Source organism: Salvelinus fontinalis, chromosome 13, assembly GCF_029448725.1.
Source record: "Salvelinus fontinalis isolate EN_2023a chromosome 13, ASM2944872v1, whole genome shotgun sequence".
Lineage (NCBI taxonomy): Eukaryota > Metazoa > Chordata > Actinopteri > Salmoniformes > Salmonidae > Salvelinus > Salvelinus fontinalis.
The window spans coordinates 55,543,128-55,560,185 of record NC_074677.1 but is presented as its reverse complement, the minus strand read 5'-3'; the positions used below and the strand labels follow the sequence as shown (position 1 = coordinate 55,560,185).

Sequence of the window (17,058 nt, the reverse complement as noted above, 5' to 3'; positions counted from 1 at the left end):
GAGTGATCTGATACAAAATAACAAATGGTGTAATCCTTGAGTTCCCAACCCTATTCACCAAGGGACCAATTTTTCACACCTACATAATTGTCTGACGTGTAAATTTTGTTTGGAGTCCGTAACTTATCTCTACCACCTTTCTCTGGTTCCTTTCGGTTAGCGCATTAGGTCAGTCAACCAAAAGTTGGTTGTATGAGCACACCCAAGTCCAACCTTCTTTTTGTTCAGCTTTTCCCTCAGCTGTCTGAACCGGGGGCCAAGTTTCTGAACTTGTCTTTGCATGTTGCCTGGCACCATGTCTTAGTTGGTTGAAGTACCTCTCTAGTAAAGTGGAGTTCCTGGTTTTGTATCCCACAGTGTCTTTCAAATGGCAGCTTTGGTGTTTTCACTGATTTCCAGCCCGCCATCTAACTTTACAAAGTTACTTTGACAGAGCCGGGCTATGTCCCGCACACGAAAAATGGTCAATTTGGTTTGTTTGTAAAATGGCTCTGTGGCGCAATGGATAGCGCATTGGACTTCTAGGAGAGATTGTTGAAGAGTCTCAAAGGTTGTGGGTTTGAGTCCCACTAGAGTCAAGCACAATTTTTGTGTCTGCTCCTTCCCTGAACAATGGAATGGAAAGAGTGATCTGATACAAAATAACAAATGGTGTAATCCTTGAGTTCCCAACCCTATTCACCAAGGGACTAATTTTTCACACCTACATAATTGTCTGACGTGTAAATTTTGTTTGGAGTCCGTAACCTATCTCTACCATCTTTCTCTGTCGCCTTTCGGTTGGCCCATTAGGCCAGTCAACCAAAAGTTGGTGGTATGAGCACACCCAAGTCCAACCTTCTTTTTGTTCAGCTTTTCCCTCAGCTGTCTGAACCGGGGGCCAAGTTTCTGAACTTGTCTTTGCATGTTGCCTGGCACCATGTCTTAGTTCGTTGAAGTTCCTCTCTAGTAAAGTGGAGTTCCTGGTTTTGTAACCCACAGTGGTTTTAAAATGGCAGCTTCTGTGTTTTCACTGATTTCCAGCCCGCCATCTAACTTTTAAAAGTTACTTTGACAGAGCCGGGCTATGTCCCGCACACGAAAAATTGTCAATTTGGTTTGTTTGCAAATTGGCTCTGTGGCGCAATGGATAGCGCATTGGAATTCTAGGAGAGATTGTTGAAGAGATTCAAAGGTTATGGGTTCGAGTCCCACTAGAGTCAAGCATAATTTTTTTGTCTCCTCCTTCCCTGAACAATGGAATGGAAAGAGTGATCTGATACAAAATAGCAAATTGTGTAATCTTTGTGTTCCCAACCCTATTCACCAAGGGACAAATTTTTCACACCTACAAAATTGTCTGACGTGTAAATTTTGTTTGGAGTCCGTAACCTATCTCTACCACCTTTCTCTGGTGCCTTTCGGTTAGCCCATTAGGCCAGTCAACCAAAAGTTGGTGGTATGAGCACACCCAAGTCCAACCTTCTTTTTGTTCAGCTTTTCCCTCAGCTGTCTGAACCGGGGGCCAAGTTTCTGAACTTGTCTTTGCATGTTGCCTGGCACCATGTCTTAGTTGGTTGAAGTACCTCTCTAGTAAAGTGGAGTTCCTGGTTTTGTAACCCACAGTGGTTTTAAAATGGCAGCTTTGGTGTTTTAACTGATTTCCAGCCCGCCATCTAACTTTAGAAAGTTACTTTGACAGAGCCGGGCTATGTCCCGCACACGAAAAATTGTCAATTTGGCTTGTTAGCAAAATGGCTCTGTTGCGCAATGGATAGCGCACTGAACTTCTAGGAGAGATTGTTGAAGAGATTCAAAGGTTGTGGGTTCGAGTCCCACTAGAGTCAAACATTATTTTTTTGTCTCCTCCTTCCCTGAACAATGGAATGGAAAGAGTGATCTGATACAAAATAACAAATGGTGTAATCCTTGAGTTCCCAACCCTATTCACCAAGGGACTAATTTTTCACACCTACATAATTGTCTGACGTGTAAATTTTGTTTGGAGTCCGTAACCTATCTCTACCATCTTTCTCTGGTGCCTTTCGGTTGGCCCATTAGGCCAGTCAACCAAAAGTTGGTGGTATGAGCACACCCAAGTCCAACCTTCTTTTTGTTCAGATTTTCCCTCAGCTGTCTGAACCGGGGGCCAAGTTTCTGAACTTGTCTTTGCATGTTGCCTGGCACCATGTCTTAGTTCGTTGAAGTTCCTCTCTAGTAAAGTGGAGTTCCTGGTTTTGTAACCCACAGTGGTTTTAAAATGGCAGCTTCTGTGTTTTCACTGATTTCCAGCCCGCCATCTAACTTTACAAAGTTACTTTGACAGAGCCGGGCTATGTCCCGCACACGAAAAATGGTCAATTTGGCTTGATAGCAAAAGGTCTCTGTGGCGCAATGGATATCGCATTGGAATTCAAGGAGAAATTGTTGAAGAGATTCCAAGGTTGTGGTTTCGAGTCCCACTAGTGTCAAACATAATTTTTTTGTCTCCTCCTTCCCTGAACAATGGAATGGAAAGAGTGATCTGATACAAAATAACAAATGGTGTAATCCTTGAGTTCCCAACCCTATTCACCAAGGGACCAATTTTTCACACCTACAAAATTGTCTGACGTGTGAATTTTGTTTGGAGTCCGTAACTTATCTCTACCACCTTTCTCTGGTTCCTTTCGGTTAGCGCATTAGGTCAGTCAACCAAAAGTTGGTTGTATGAGCACACCCAAGTCCAACCTTCTTTTTGTTCAGCTTTTCCCTCAGCTGTCTGAACCGGGGGCCAAGTTTCTGAACTTGTCTTTGCATGTTGCCTGGCACCATGTCTTAGTTGGTTGAAGTACCTCTCTAGTAAAGTGGAGTTCCTGGTTTTGTATCCCACAGTGTCTTTCAAATGGCAGCTTTGGTGTTTTCACTGATTTCCAGCCCGCCATCTAACTTTACAAAGTTACTTTGACAGAGCCGGGCTATGTCCCGCACACGAAAAATGGTCAATTTGGTTTGTTTGTAAAATGGCTCTGTGGCGCAATGGACCAGCGCATTGGACTTCTAGGAGAGATTGTTGAAGAGTCTCAAAGTTTGTGGGTTTGAGTCCCACTAGAGTCAAACATAATTTTTTTGTCTCCTCCTTCCCTGAACAATGGAATGGAAAGAGTGATCTGATACAAAATAACAAATTGTGTAATCTTTGTGTTCCCAACCCTATTCACCAAGGGACCAATTTTTCACACCCCCAAAATTGTCTGACGTGTAAATTTTGTTTGGAGTCCGTAACCTATCTCTACCACCTTTCTCTGGTGCCTTTCGGTTAGCCCATTAGGCCAGTCAACCAAAAGTTGGTGGTATGAGCACACCCAAGTCCAACCTTCTTTTTGTTCAGATTTTCCCTCAGCTGTCTGAACCGGGGGCCAAGTTTCTGAACTTGTCTTTGCATGTTGCCTGGCACCATGTCTTAGTTGGTTGAAGTACCTCTCTAGTAAAGTGGAGTTCCTGGTTTTGTAACCCACAGTGGTTTTAAAATGGCAGCTTTGGTGTTTTAACTGATTTCCAGCCCGCCATCTAACTTTAGAAAGTTACTTTGACAGAGCCGGGCTATGTCCCGCACACGAAAAATTGTCAATTTGGCTTGTTAGCAAAATGGCTCTGTTGCGCAATGGATAGCGCATTGGACTTCTAGGAGAGATTCTTGAAGAGATTCAAAGGTTGTGGGTTCGAGTCCCACTAGAGTCAAACATTATTTTTTTGTCTCCTCCTTCCCTGAACAATGGAATGGAAAGAGTGATCTGATACAAAATAACAAATGGTGTAATCCTTGAGTTCCCAACCCTATTCACCAAGGGATTAATTTTTCACACCTACATAATTGTCTGACGTGTAAATTTTGTTTGGAGTCCGTAACCTATCTCTACCATCTTTCTCTGGTGCCTTCCGGTTGGCCCATTAGGCCAGTCAACCAAAAGTTGGTGGTATGAGCACACCCAAGTCCAACCTTCTTTTTGTTCAGATTTTCCCTCAGCTGTCTGAACCGGGGGCCAAGTTTCTGAACTTGTCTTTGCATGTTGCCTGGCACCATGTCTTAGTTCGTTGAAGTTCCTCTCTAGTAAAGTGGAGTTCCTGGTTTTGTAACCCACAGTGGTTTTAAAATGGCAGCTTCTGTGTTTTCACTGATTTCCAGCCCGCCATCTAACTTTTAAAAGTTAATTTGACAGAGCCGGGCTATGTCCCGCACACGAAAAATTGTCAATTTGGTTTGTTTGCAAATTGGCTCTGTGGCGCAATGGATAGCGCATTGGACTTCTAGGAGAGATTGTTGAAGAGATTCAAAGGTTATGGTTTCGAGTCCCACTGGAGTCAAGCATAATTTTTTTGTCTCCTCCTTCCCTGAACAATGGAATGGAAAGAGTGATCTGATACAAAATAGCAAATTGTGTAATCTTTGTGTTCCCAACCCTATTCACCAAGGGACCAATTTTTCACACCTACATAATTGTCTGACGTGTAAATTTTGTTTGGAGTCCGTAACTTATCTCTACCACCTTTCTCTGGTTCCTTTCGGTTAGCGCATTAGGCCAGTCAACCAAAAGTTGGTTGTATGAGCACACCCAAGTCCAACCTTCTTTTTGTTCAGCTTTTCCCTCAGCTGTCTGAACCGGGGGCCAAGTTTCTGAACTTGTCTTTGCATGTTGCCTGGCACCATGTCTTAGTTCGTTGAAGTTCCTCTCTAGTAAAGTGGAGTTCCTGGTTTTGTAACCCACAGTGGTTTTAAAATGGCAGATTCTGTGTTTTCACTGATTTCCAGCCCGCCATCTAACTTTTAAAAGTTAATTTGACAGAGCCGGGCTATGTCCCGCACACGAAAAATTGTCAATTTGGTTTGTTTGCAAATTGGCTCTGTGGCGCAATGGATAGGGCATTGGACTTCTAGGAGAGATTGTTGAAGAGATTCAAAGGTTATGGTTTCGAGTCCCACTGGAGTCAAGCATATATTTTTTGTCTCCTCCTTCCCTGAACAATGGAATGGAAAGAGTGATCTGATACAAAATAGCAAATTGTGTAATCTTTGTGCTCCCAACCCTATTCACCAAGGGACCAATTTTTCACACCTACATAATTGTCTGACGTGTAAATTTTGTTTGGAGTCCGTAACCTATCTCTACCACCTTTCTCTGGTGCCTTTCGGTTAGCCCATTAGGCCAGTCAACCAAAAGTTGGTGGTATGAGCACACCCAAGTCCAAACTTCTTTTTGTTCAGATTTTCCCTCAGCTGTCTGAACCGGGGGCCAAGTTTCTGAACTTGTCTTTGCATGTTGCCTGGCACCATGTCTTAGTTGGTTGAAGTACCTCTCTAGTAAAGTGGAGTTCCTGGTTTTGTAAGCCACAGTGGTTTTAAAATGGCAGCTTTGGTGTTTTCACTGATTTCCAGCCCTCCATCTAACTTTAGAAAGTTACTTCGACAGAGCCGGGCTATGTCCCGCACACGAAAATGGTCAATTTGGCTTGTTCGCAAAATGGCTCTGTTGCGCAATGGATAGCGCATTGGACTTCTAGGAGAGATTGTTGAAGAGATTCATAGGTTGTGGGTTCGAGTCCCACTAGAGTCAAACATTATTTTTTTGTCTCCTCCTTCCCTGAACAATGGAATGGAAAGAGTGATCTGATACAAAATAACAAATGGTGTAATCCTTGAGTTCCCAACCCTATTCACCAAGGGACTAATTTTTCACACCTACATAATTGTCTGACGTGTAAATTTTGTTTGGAGTCCGTAACCTATCTCTACCATCTTTCTCTGGTGCCTTTCGGTTGGCCCATTAGGCCAGTCAACCAAAAGTTGGTGGTATGAGCACACCCAAGTCCAACCTTCTTTTTGTTCAGATTTTCCCTCAGCTGTCTGAACCGGGGGCCAAGTTTCTGAACTTGTCTTTGCATGTTGCCTGGCACCATGTCTTAGTTCGTTGAAGTTCCTCTCTAGTAAAGTGGAGTTCCTGGTTTTGTAACCCACAGTGGTTTTAAAATGGCAGCTTCTGTGTTTTCACTGATTTCCAGCCCGCCATCTAACTTTTAAAAGTTACTTTGACAGAGCCGGGCTATGTCCCGCACACGAAAAATTGTCAATTTGGTTTGTTTGCAAATTGACTCTGTGGCGCAATGGATAGCGCATTGGACTTCTAGGAGAGATTGTTGAAGAGATTCAAAGGTTATGGTTTCGAGTCCCACTGGAGTCAAGCATAATTTTTTTGTCTCCTCCTTCCCTGAACAATGGAATGGAAAGAGTGATCTGATACAAAATAGCAAATTGTGTAATCTTTGTGTTCCCAACCCTATTCACCAAGGGACCAATTTTTCACACCTACATAATTGTCTGACGTGTAAATTTTGTTTGGAGTCCATAACCTATCTCTACCACCTTTCTCTGGTGCCTTTCGGTTAGCCCATTAGGCCAGTCAACCAAAAGTTGGTGGTATGAGCACACCCAAGTCCAAACTTCTTTTTGTTCAGATTTTCCCTCAGCTGTCTGAACCGGGGGCCAAGTTTCTGAACTTGTCTTTGCATGTTGCCTGGCACCATGTCTTAGTTGGTTGAAGTACCTCTCTAGTAAAGTGGAGTTCCTGGTTTTGTAAGCCACAGTGGTTTTAAAATGGCAGCTTTGGTGTTTTCACTGATTTCCAGCCCGCCATCTAACTTTAGAAAGTTACTTTGACAGAGCCGGGCTATGTCCCGCACACGAAAAATTGTCAATTTGGCTTGTTAGCAAAATGGCTCTGTTGCGCAATGGATAGCGAATTGGACTTATAGAAGAAATTGTTGAAGAGATTCAAAGGTTGTGGGTTCGAGTCCCACTAGAGTCAAACATTATTTTTTTGTCTCCTCCTTCCCTGAACAATGGAATGGAAAGAGTGATCTGATACAAAATAACAAATGGTGTAATCCTTGAGTTCCCAACCCTATTCACCAAGGGACAAATTTTTCACACCTACATAATTGTCTGATGTGTAAATTTTGTTTGGAGTCCGTAACCTATCTCTACCATCTTTCTCTGGTGCCTTTCGGTTAGCCCATTAGGCCAGTCAACCAAAAGTTGGTGGTATGAGCACACCCAAGTCCAACCTTCTTTTTGTTCAGATTTTCCCTCAGCTGTCTGAACCGGGGGCCAAGTTTCTGAACTTGTCTTTGCATGTTGCCTGGCACCATGTCTTAGTTCGTTGAAGTTCCTCTCTAGTAAAGTGGAGTTCCTGGTTTTGTTACCCACAGTGGTTTTAAAATGGCAGCTTCTGTGTTTTCACTGATTTCCAGCCCGCCATCTAACTTTTAAAAGTTACTTTGACAGAGCCGGGCTATGTCCCGCACACGAAAAATGGTCAATTTGGTTTGTTTGTTAATTGGCTCTGTGGCGCAATGGATAGCGCATTGGACTTCTAGGAGAGATTGTTGAAGAGATTCAAAGGTTGTGGGTTCGAGTCCCACTAGAGTCAAGCATGATTTTTTTGTCTCCTCCTTCCCTGAACAATGGAATGGAAAGAATGATCTGATACAAAATAGCAAATTGTGTAATCCTTGTGTTCCCAACCCTATTCACCAAGGGACCAATTTTTCACACCTACATAATTGTCTGACGTGTAAATTTTGTTTGGAGTCCGTAACCTATCTCTACCATCTTTCTCTGGTGCCTTTCGGTTGGCCCATTAGGCCAGTCAACCAAAAGTTGGTGGTATGAGCACACCCAAGTCCAACCTTCTTTTTGTTCAGATTTTCCCTCAGCTGTCTGAACCGGGGGCCAAGTTTCTGAACTTGTCTTTGCATGTTGCCTGGCACCATGTCTTAGTTCGTTGAAGTTCCTCTCTAGTAAAGTGGAGTTCCTGGTTTTGTATCCCAGAGTGTCTTTCAAATGGCAACTTTGGTGTTTTCACTGATTTCCAGCCCGCCATCTAACTTTACAAAGTTACTTTGACAGAGCCGGGCTATGTCCCGCACACGAAAAATGGTCAATTTGGATTGTTTGTAAATTGGCTCTGTGGCGCAATGGATAGCGCATTGGACTTCTAGGAGAGATTGTTGAAGAGACTCAAAGGTTGTGGGTTTGAGTCCCACTAGAGTCAAGCACAATTTTTTTGTCTCCTCCTTTCCTGAACAATGGAATGGAAAGAGTGATCTGATACAAAATAGCAAATTGTGTAATCCTTGTGTTCCCAACCCTATTCACCAAGGGACCAATTTTTCACACCTACATAATTGTCTGACGTGTAAATTTTGTTTGGAGTCCGTAACCTATCTCTACCACCTTTCTCTGGTGCCTTTCGGTTAGCCCATTAGGCCAGTCAACCAAAAGTTGGTGGTATGACTACACCCAAGTCCAACCTTCTTTTTGTTCAGATTTTCCCTCAGCTGTCTGAACCGGGGGCCAAGTTTCTGAACTTGTCTTTGCATGTTGCCTGGCACCATGTCTTAGTTGGTTGAAGTACCTCTCTAGTAAAGTGGAGTTCCTGGTTTTGTAACCCACAGTGGTTTTAAAATGGCAGCTTTGGTGTTTTAACTGATTTCCAGCCCGCCATCTAACTTTAGAAAGTTACTTTGACAGAGCCGGGCTATGTCCCGCACACGAAAAATTGTCAATTTGGTCTGTTTGTATCATGGCTCTGTGGCGCAATGGATAGCGCATTGGATTTCTAGGAGAGATTGTTGAAGAGATTCAAAGGTGGTGCGTTCGAATCCCACTAAAGTCAAACATCATTTTTTTGTCTCCTCCTTCCCTGAACAATGGAATAGAAAGAGTGATCTGATACAAAATAACAAATGGTGTAATCCTTGAGTTCCCAACCCTATTCACCAAGGGACAAATTTTTCACACCTACATAATTGTCTGACGTGTAAATTTTGTTTTGAGTCCGTAACCTATCTCTACCATCTTTCTCTGGTGCCTTTCTGTTAGCCCATTAGGCCAGTCAACCAAAAGTTGGTGGTATGAGCACACCCAAGTCCAACCTTCTTTTTGTTCAGATTTTCCCTCAGCTGTCTGAACCGGGGGCCAAGTTTCTGAACTTGTCTTTGCATGTTGCCTGGCACCATGTCTTAGTTCGTTGAAGTTCCTCTCTAGTAAAGTGGAGTTCCTGATTTTGTAACCCACAGTGGTTTTAAAATGGCAGCTTCTGTGTTTTCACTGATTTCCAGCCCGCCATCTAACTTTTAAAAGTTACTTTGACAGAGCCGGGCTATGTCCCGCACACGAAAAATGGTCAAGTTGGTTTGTTTGCAAAATGGCTCAGTGGTGCAATGGATAGCGCATTGGACTTCTAGGAGAGTTTGTTGAAAGATTCAAAGGGTGTGGGTTTGAGTCCCACTAGAGTCAAATATACTTTTTTTTGTCTCCTCCTTCCCTGAACATTGGAATGGAAAGAGTGATCTGATACAAAATAGCAAATGGTCTAATCCTTGAGTTCCCAAACCTTTTCACCAAGGGACCTATATTTCACACCTACATTATTGTCTGACGTGTCAATTTTGTTGGAGTCCGTAACTTATCTCTACCACCTTTCTCTGGTGCCTTTCGGTTAGCCCATTAGGCCAGTCAACCAAAAGTTGGTGGTATGAGCACACCCAAGTCCAACCTTCTTTTTGTTCAGCTTTTCCCTCAGCTGTCTGAACCGGGGGCCAAGTTTCTAAACTTGTCTTTGCATGTTGCCTGGCACCATGTCTTAGTTGGTTGAAGTACCTCTCTAGTAAAGTGGAGTTCCTGGTTTTGTATCCCAGAGTGTCTTTCAAATGGCAGCTTTGGTGTTTTCACTGATTTCCAGCCCGCCATCTAACTTTAGAAAGTTACTTTGACAGAGCCGGGCTATGTCCCGCACACGAAAAATGGTCAATTTGGATTGTTTGTAAAATGGCTCTGTGGCGCAATGGATAGCGCATTGGACTTCTAGGAGAGATTGTTGAAGAGACTCAAAGGTTGTGGGTTTGAGTCCCACAAGAGTCAAGCACAATTTTTTTGTCTCCTCCTTCCCTGAACAATGGAATGGAAAGAGTGATCTGATACAAAATCGCAAATCGTGTAATCCTTGTGTTCCCAACCCTATTCACCAAGGGACCAATTTTTCACACCTACATAATTGTCTGACGTGTAAATTTTGTTTGGAGTCCGTAACCTATCTCTACCACCTTTCTCTGGTGCCTTTCGGTTAGCCCACTAGGCCAGTCAACCAAAAGTTGGTGGTATGAGCACACCCAAGTCCAACCTTCTTTTTGTTCAGCTTTACCCTCAGCTGTCTGAACCGGGGGCCAAGTTTCTGAACTTGTCTTTGCATGTTGCCTGGCACCATGTCTTAGTTGGTTGAAGTACCTCTCTAGTAAAGTGGAGTTCCTGGTTTTGTAACCCACAGTGGTTTTAAAATGGCAGCTTTGGTGTTTTAACTGATTTCCAGCCCGCCATCTAACTTTAGAAAGTTACTTTGACAGAGCCGGGCTATGTCCCGCACACGAAAAATTGTCAATTTGGCTTGTTAGCAAAATGGCTCTGTTGCGCAATGGATAGCGCATTGGACTTCTAGGAGAGATTGTTGAAGAGATTCAAAGGTTGTGGGTTCGAATCCCACTAGAGTCAAACATTATTTTTTTGTCTCCTCCTTCCCTGAACAATGGAATGGAAAGAGTGATCTGATACAAAATAGCAAATTGTGTAATCCTTGTGTTCCCAACCCTATTCACCAAGGGACCAATTTTTCACACCTACATAATTGTCTGACGTGTAAATTTTGTTTGGAGTCCGTAACCTATCTCTACCACCTTTCTCTGGTTCCTTTCGGTTAGCCCATTAGGCCAGTCAACCAAACGTTGGTGGTATGAGCACACCCAAGTCCAAACTTCTTTTTGTTCAGCTTTTCCCTCAGCTGTCTGAACCGGGGGCCAAGTTTCTGAACTTGTCTTTGCATTTTGCCTGGCACCATGTCTTAGTTGGTTGAAGTACCTCTCTAGTAAAGTGGAGTTCCTGGTTTTGTAACCCACAGTGGTTTTAAATGGCAGCTTTGGTGTTTTCACTGATTTCCAGCCCGCCATCTAACTTTAGAAAGTTACTTTGACAGAGCTAGGCTATGTCCCGCACACGAAAAATTATAATTTTGGTTTGTTTGCAAAATGGCTCTGTGGCGCAATGGATAGCGCATTGGACTTCTAGGAGAGATTGTTGAAGAGATTCAAAGGTTGTGGGTTTGAGTCCCACTAGAGTCAAACATTATTTTTTTGTCTCCTCCTTCCCTGAACAATGGAATGGAAAGAGTGATCTGATACAAAATAACAAATGGTGTAATCCTTGAGTTCCCAACCCTATTCACCAAAGGACCTATATTTCACACCTACATAATTGTCTGACGTGTAAATTTTGTTTGGAGTCCGTAACCTATCTCTACCACCTTTCTCTGGTGCCTTTCGGTTAGCCCATTAGGCCAGTCAACCAAACGTTGGTGGTATGAGCACACCCAAGTCCAAACTTCTTTTTGTTCAGATTTTCCCTCAGCTGTCTGAACCGGGGGCCAAGTTTCTGAACTTGTCTTTGCATGTTGCCTGGCACCATGTCTTAGTTGGTTGAAGTACCTCTCTAGTAAAGTGGAGTTCCTGGTTTTGTAAGCCACAGTGGTTTTAAAATGGCAGCTTTGGTGTTTTCACTGATTTCCAGCCCGCCATCTAACTTTAGAAAGTTACTTTGACAGAGCCGGGCTATGTCCCGCACACGAAAATGGTCAATTTGGTCTGTTTACAAAATGGCTCAGTGGGGCAATGGATAGCGCATTGGAAATCTAGGGGAGATTGTTGAAGAGATTCAAAGGTTGTGGGTTTGAGTCCCACTAGAGTCAAACAAAGTTTTTTTGTCTCCTCCTTCCCTGAACAATGGAATGGAAAGAGTGATTTGATACAAAATAGCAAATGGTGTAATCCTTGAGTTCCCAACCCTATTCACCAAGGGACCTATATTTCACACCTACATAATTGTCTGACGTGTAAATTTTGTTTTGAGTCCGTAACTTATCTCTACCAACCTTTCTCTGGTGCCTTTCAGGTAGCGCATTTGGCCAGTCAACCAAAAGTTGGTGGTATGAGCACAAACAAAGTCCAACCTTCTTTTTGTTCAGCTTTTCCCTCAGCTGTCTGAACCGGGGGCCAAGTTTCTGAACTTGTCTTTGCATTTTGCCTGGCACCATGTCTTAGTTGGTTGAAGTACCTCTCTAGTAAAGTGGAGTTCCTGGTTTTGTAACCCACAGTGGTTTTAAATGGCAGCTTTGGTGTTTTCACTGATTTCCAGCCCGCCATCTAACTTTAGAAAGTTACTTTGACAGAGCTGGGCTATGTCCCGCACACAAAAAATTGTCAATTTGATTTGTTTACAAAATGGCTCTGTGGCGCAATGGATAGCGCATTGGACTTCTAGGAGAGATTGTTGAAGAGATTCAAAGGTTGTGGGTTTGAGTCCCACTATAGTCAAACATTATTTTTTTGTCTCCTCCTTCCCTGAACAATGGAATGGAAAGAGTGATCTGATACAAAATAACAAATGGTGTAATCCTTGAGTTCCCAACCCTATTCACCAAGGGACCAATTTTTCACACCCACATAATTGTCTGACGTGTAAATTTTGTTTGGAGTCCGTAACTTATCTCTACCACCTTTCTCTGGTGCCTTTCGGTTAGCGCATTAGGGCAGTCAACCAAAAGTTGGTGGTATGAGCACACCCAAGTCCAACCTTCTTTTTGTTCAGCTTTTCCCTCAGCTGTCTGAACCGGGGTCAAGTTTCTGAACTTGTCTTTGCATGTTGCCTGGCACCATGTCTCAGTTGGTTGAAGTACCTCTCTAGTAAAGTGGAGTTCCTGGTTTTGTAACCCACAGTGGTTTTAAAAATGCAGCTTTGGTGTTTTCACTCATTTCCAGCCCGCCATCTAACTTTTAAAAGTTACGTTGACAGAGCCGGGCTATGTCCCGCACACGAAAAATGGTTCAATCTGGTTTGTTAGCAAAATGGCTCTGTGGTGCAATGGATAGCGCATTGGACTTCTAGGAGAGATTGTTGAAGAGATTCAAAGGTTGTGGGTTTGAGTCCCACTAGAGTCAAACATAATTTTTTTGTCTCCTTCCCTGAACAATGGAATTGAAAGAGTGATCTGATACAAAATAGCAAATGGTGTAATCCTTGAGTTCCCAAACCTATTCACCAAGGGACCTATATTTCACACCTACATAATTGTTGGACGTGTAAATTTTGTTTGGAGTCCGTAACTTATCTCTACCACATTTCTCTGGAGCCTTTCGGTTAGCCCATTAGGCCAGTCAACCAAAAGTTGGTGGTATGAGCACACCCAAGTCCAACCTTCTTTTTGTTCAGCTTTTCCCTCAACTGTCTGAACCGGGGGCCAAGTTTCTGAACTTGTCTTTGCATGTTGCCTGGCACCATGTCTTAGTTGGTTGAAGTACCTCTCTAGTAAAGTGGAGTTCCTGGTTTCCAGCCCACCATCTAACTTTTGAAAGATACTTCGACAGAGCAGGGCTATGTCCCGCACACGAAAAATTGTCAATTTGGTTTCTTTGTAAAATGGCTCTGAGGCGTAATGGATAGCGCATTGGACTTCTAGGAGAGATTGTTGAAGAGATTCAAAGGTTGTGGGTTTGAGTCCCACTAGAGTCAAACATAATTTTTTAGTCTCCTCCTTCCCTGAACAATGGAATGGAAAGAGTGATCTGATACAAAATAGCAAATGGTGTAATCCTTGAGTTCCCAACCCTATTCACCAAGGGACCTATATTTCACACCTACATAATTGTCTGATGTGTAAATTTTGTTTGGAGTCCGTAACCTATCTCTACCATCTTTCTCTGGTGCCTTTCGGTTAGCCCATTAGGCCAGTCAACCAAAAGTTGGTGGTATGAGCACACCCAAGTCCAACCTTCTTTTTGTTCAGATTTTCCCTCAGCTGTCTGAACCGGGGGCCAAGTTTCTGAACTTGTCTTTGCATGTTGCCTGGCACCATGTCTTAGTTGGTTGAAGTACCTCTCTAGTAAAGTGGAGTTCCTGGTTTTGTAAGCCACAGTGGTTTTAAAATGGCAGCTTTGGTGTTTTCACTGATCTCCAGCCCGCCATCTAACTTTAGAAAGTTACTTTGACAGAGCCGGGCTATGTCCCACACACGAAAAATGGTCAATTTGGTCTGTTTGTATCATGGCTCTGTGGCGCAATGGATAGCGCATTGGATTTCTAGGAGAGATTGTTGAAGAGATTCAAAGGTGGTGGGTTCGAATCCCACTAAAGTCAAACATTATTTTTTTGTCTCCTCCTTCCCTGAACAATGGAATAGAAAGAGTGATCTGATACAAAATAGCAAATGGTCTAATCCTTGAGTTCCCAAACCTTTTCACTAAGGGACCTATATTTCACACCTACATTATTGTCTGACGTGTCAATTTTGTTGGAGTCCGTAACTTATCTCTACCACCTTTCTCTGGTGCCTTTCGGTTAGCCCATTAGGCCAGTCAACCAAAAGTTGGTGGTATGAGCACACCCAAGTCCAACCTTCTTTTTGTTCAGCTTTTCCCTCAGCTGTCTGAACCGGGGGCCAAGTTTCTAAACTTGTCTTTGCATGTTGCCTGGCACCATGTCTTAGTTGGTTGAAGTACCTCTCTAGTAAAGTGGAGTTCCTGGTTTTGTATCCCACAGTGTCTTTCAAATGGCAGCTTTGGTGTTTTCACTGATTTCCAGCCCGCCATCTAACTTTACAAAGTTACTTTGACAGAGCCGGGCTATGTCCCGCACACGAAAAATGGTCAATTTGGTTTGTTTGTAAAATGGCTCTGTGGCGCAATGGATAGCGCATTGGACTTCTAGGAGAGATTGTTGAAGAGACTCAAAGGTTGTGGGTTTGAGTCCCACAATAGTCAAGCACAATTTTTTTGTCTCCTCCTTCCCTGAACAATGGAATGGAAAGAGTGATCTGATACAAAATCGCAAATCGTGTAATCCTTGTGTTCCCAACCCTATTCACCAAGGGACCAATTTTTCACACCTACATAATTGTCTGACGTGTAAATTTTGTTTGGAGTCCGTAACCTATCTCTACCACCTTTCTCTGGTGCCTTTCGGTTAGCCCACTAGGCCAGTCAACCAAAAGTTGGTGGTATGAGCACACCCAAGTCCAACCTTCTTTTTGTTCAGCTTTACCCTCAGCTGTCTGAACCGGGGGCCAAGTTTCTGAACTTGTCTTTGCATGTTGCCTGGCACCATGTCTTAGTTGGTTGAAGTACCTCTCTAGTAAAGTGGAGTTCCTGGTTTTGTAACCCACAGTGGTTTTAAAATGGCAGCTTTGGTGTTTTAACTGATTTCCAGCCCGCCATCTAACTTTAGAAAGTTACTTTGACAGAGCCGGGCTATGTCCCGCACACGAAAAATTGTCAATTTGGCTTGTTAGCAAAATGGCTCTGTTGCGCAATGGATAGCGCATTGGACTTCTAGGAGAGATTGTTGAAGAGATTCAAAGGTTGTGGGTTCGAATCCCACTAGAGTCAAACATTATTTTTTTGTCTCCTCCTTCCCTGAACAATGGAATGGAAAGAGTGATCTGATACAAAATAGCAAATTGTGTAATCCTTGTGTTCCCAACCCTATTCACCAAGGGACCAATTTTTCACACCTACATAATTGTCTGACGTGTAAATTTTGTTTGGAGTCCGTAACCTATCTCTACCACCTTTCTCTGGTTCCTTTCGGTTAGCCCATTAGGCCAGTCAACCAAACGTTGGTGGTATGAGCACACCCAAGTCCAAACTTCTTTTTGTTCAGCTTTTCCCTCAGCTGTCTGAACCGGGGGCCAAGTTTCTGAACTTGTCTTTGCATTTTGCCTGGCACCATGTCTTAGTTGGTTGAAGTACCTCTCTAGTAAAGTGGAGTTCCTGGTTTTGTAACCCACAGTGGTTTTAAATGGCAGCTTTGGTGTTTTCACTGATTTCCAGCCCGCCATCTAACTTTAGAAAGTTACTTTGACAGAGCTGGGCTATGTCCCGCACACGAAAAATTATAATTTTGGTTTGTTTGCAAAATGGCTCTGTGGCGCAATGGATAGCGCATTGGACTTCTAGGAGAGATTGTTGAAGAGATTCAAAGGTTGTGGGTTTGAGTCCCACTAGAGTCAAACATTATTTTTTTGTCTCCTCCTTCCCTGAACAATGGAATGGAAAGAGTGATCTGATACAAAATAACAAATGGTGTAATCCTTGAGTTCCCAACCCTATTCACCAAAGGACCTATATTTCACACCTACATAATTGTCTGACGTGTAAATTTTGTTTGGAGTCCGTAACCTATCTCTACCACCTTTCTCTGGTGCCTTTCGGTTAGCCCATTAGGCCAGTCAACCAAACGTTGGTGGTATGAGCACACCCAAGTCCAAACTTCTTTTTGTTCAGATTTTCCCTCAGCTGTCTGAACCGGGGGCCAAGTTTCTGAACTTGTCTTTGCATGTTGCCTGGCACCATGTCTTAGTTGGTTGAAGTACCTCTCTAGTAAAGTGGAGTTCCTGGTTTTGTAAGCCACAGTGGTTTTAAAATGGCAGCTTTGGTGTTTTCAATGATTTCCAGCCCGCCATCTAACTTTAGAAAGTTACTTTGACAGAGCCGGGCTATGTCCCGCACACGAAAATGGTCAATTTGGTCTGTTTACAAAATGGCTCTGTGGGGCAATGGATAGCACATTGGATGTCTAGGGGAGATTGTTGAAGAGATTCAAAGGTTTTGGGTTTGAGTCCCACTAGAGTCAAACATATTTTTTTTGTCTCCTCCTTCCCTGAACAATGGAATGGAAAGAGTGATTTGATACAAAATAGCAAATGGTGTAATCCTTGAGTTCCCAACCCTGTTCACCAAGGGACCTATATTTCACACCTACATAATTGTCTGACGTGTAAATTTTGTTGGAGTCCGTAACTTATCTCTACCACCATTCTCTGGTGCTTTTCGGTTAGCCCATTAGGCCAGTCAACCATAAGTTGATGGTATGAGCACACCCAAGTCCAACCTTCTTTTTGTTCAGCTTTTCCCTCAGCTGTCTGAACCGGGGGCCAAGTTTCTGAA

The 17,058-nt window shown here is 43.3% G+C and overlaps 9 non-coding genes across 9 annotated transcripts; all 9 read left to right on the top strand.

Annotated features, from left to right (window-relative positions):
- Positions 1–3,608: 3,608 nt before the first annotated feature.
- trnar-ucu (transfer RNA arginine (anticodon UCU)) lies at positions 3,609–3,699 on the top strand. Its single transcript is given in 2 exon segments — positions 3,609–3,645; positions 3,664–3,699. It is a non-coding gene; the product is annotated as a tRNA-Arg (tRNA).
- Positions 3,700–7,351: 3,652 nt separating this feature from the next.
- Positions 7,352–7,442, top strand: trnar-ucu (transfer RNA arginine (anticodon UCU)). The gene is given in 2 exon segments: positions 7,352–7,388; positions 7,407–7,442. It is a non-coding gene; the product is annotated as a tRNA-Arg (tRNA).
- Positions 7,443–7,975: 533 nt separating this feature from the next.
- trnar-ucu (transfer RNA arginine (anticodon UCU)) lies at positions 7,976–8,066 on the top strand. The gene is given in 2 exon segments: positions 7,976–8,012; positions 8,031–8,066. It is a non-coding gene; the product is annotated as a tRNA-Arg (tRNA).
- A 2,404-nt stretch (positions 8,067–10,470) lies between these two features.
- trnar-ucu (transfer RNA arginine (anticodon UCU)) lies at positions 10,471–10,561 on the top strand. The gene is given in 2 exon segments: positions 10,471–10,507; positions 10,526–10,561. It is a non-coding gene; the product is annotated as a tRNA-Arg (tRNA).
- A 532-nt stretch (positions 10,562–11,093) lies between these two features.
- Positions 11,094–11,184, top strand: trnar-ucu (transfer RNA arginine (anticodon UCU)). The gene is given in 2 exon segments: positions 11,094–11,130; positions 11,149–11,184. It is a non-coding gene; the product is annotated as a tRNA-Arg (tRNA).
- A 1,781-nt stretch (positions 11,185–12,965) lies between these two features.
- Positions 12,966–13,056, top strand: trnar-ucu (transfer RNA arginine (anticodon UCU)). Its single transcript is given in 2 exon segments — positions 12,966–13,002; positions 13,021–13,056. It is a non-coding gene; the product is annotated as a tRNA-Arg (tRNA).
- A 1,104-nt stretch (positions 13,057–14,160) lies between these two features.
- trnar-ucu (transfer RNA arginine (anticodon UCU)) lies at positions 14,161–14,251 on the top strand. The gene is given in 2 exon segments: positions 14,161–14,197; positions 14,216–14,251. It is a non-coding gene; the product is annotated as a tRNA-Arg (tRNA).
- A 1,156-nt stretch (positions 14,252–15,407) lies between these two features.
- Positions 15,408–15,498, top strand: trnar-ucu (transfer RNA arginine (anticodon UCU)). The gene is given in 2 exon segments: positions 15,408–15,444; positions 15,463–15,498. It is a non-coding gene; the product is annotated as a tRNA-Arg (tRNA).
- A 532-nt stretch (positions 15,499–16,030) lies between these two features.
- trnar-ucu (transfer RNA arginine (anticodon UCU)) lies at positions 16,031–16,121 on the top strand. Its single transcript is given in 2 exon segments — positions 16,031–16,067; positions 16,086–16,121. It is a non-coding gene; the product is annotated as a tRNA-Arg (tRNA).
- The last annotated feature ends 937 nt before the right edge of the window (positions 16,122–17,058 follow it).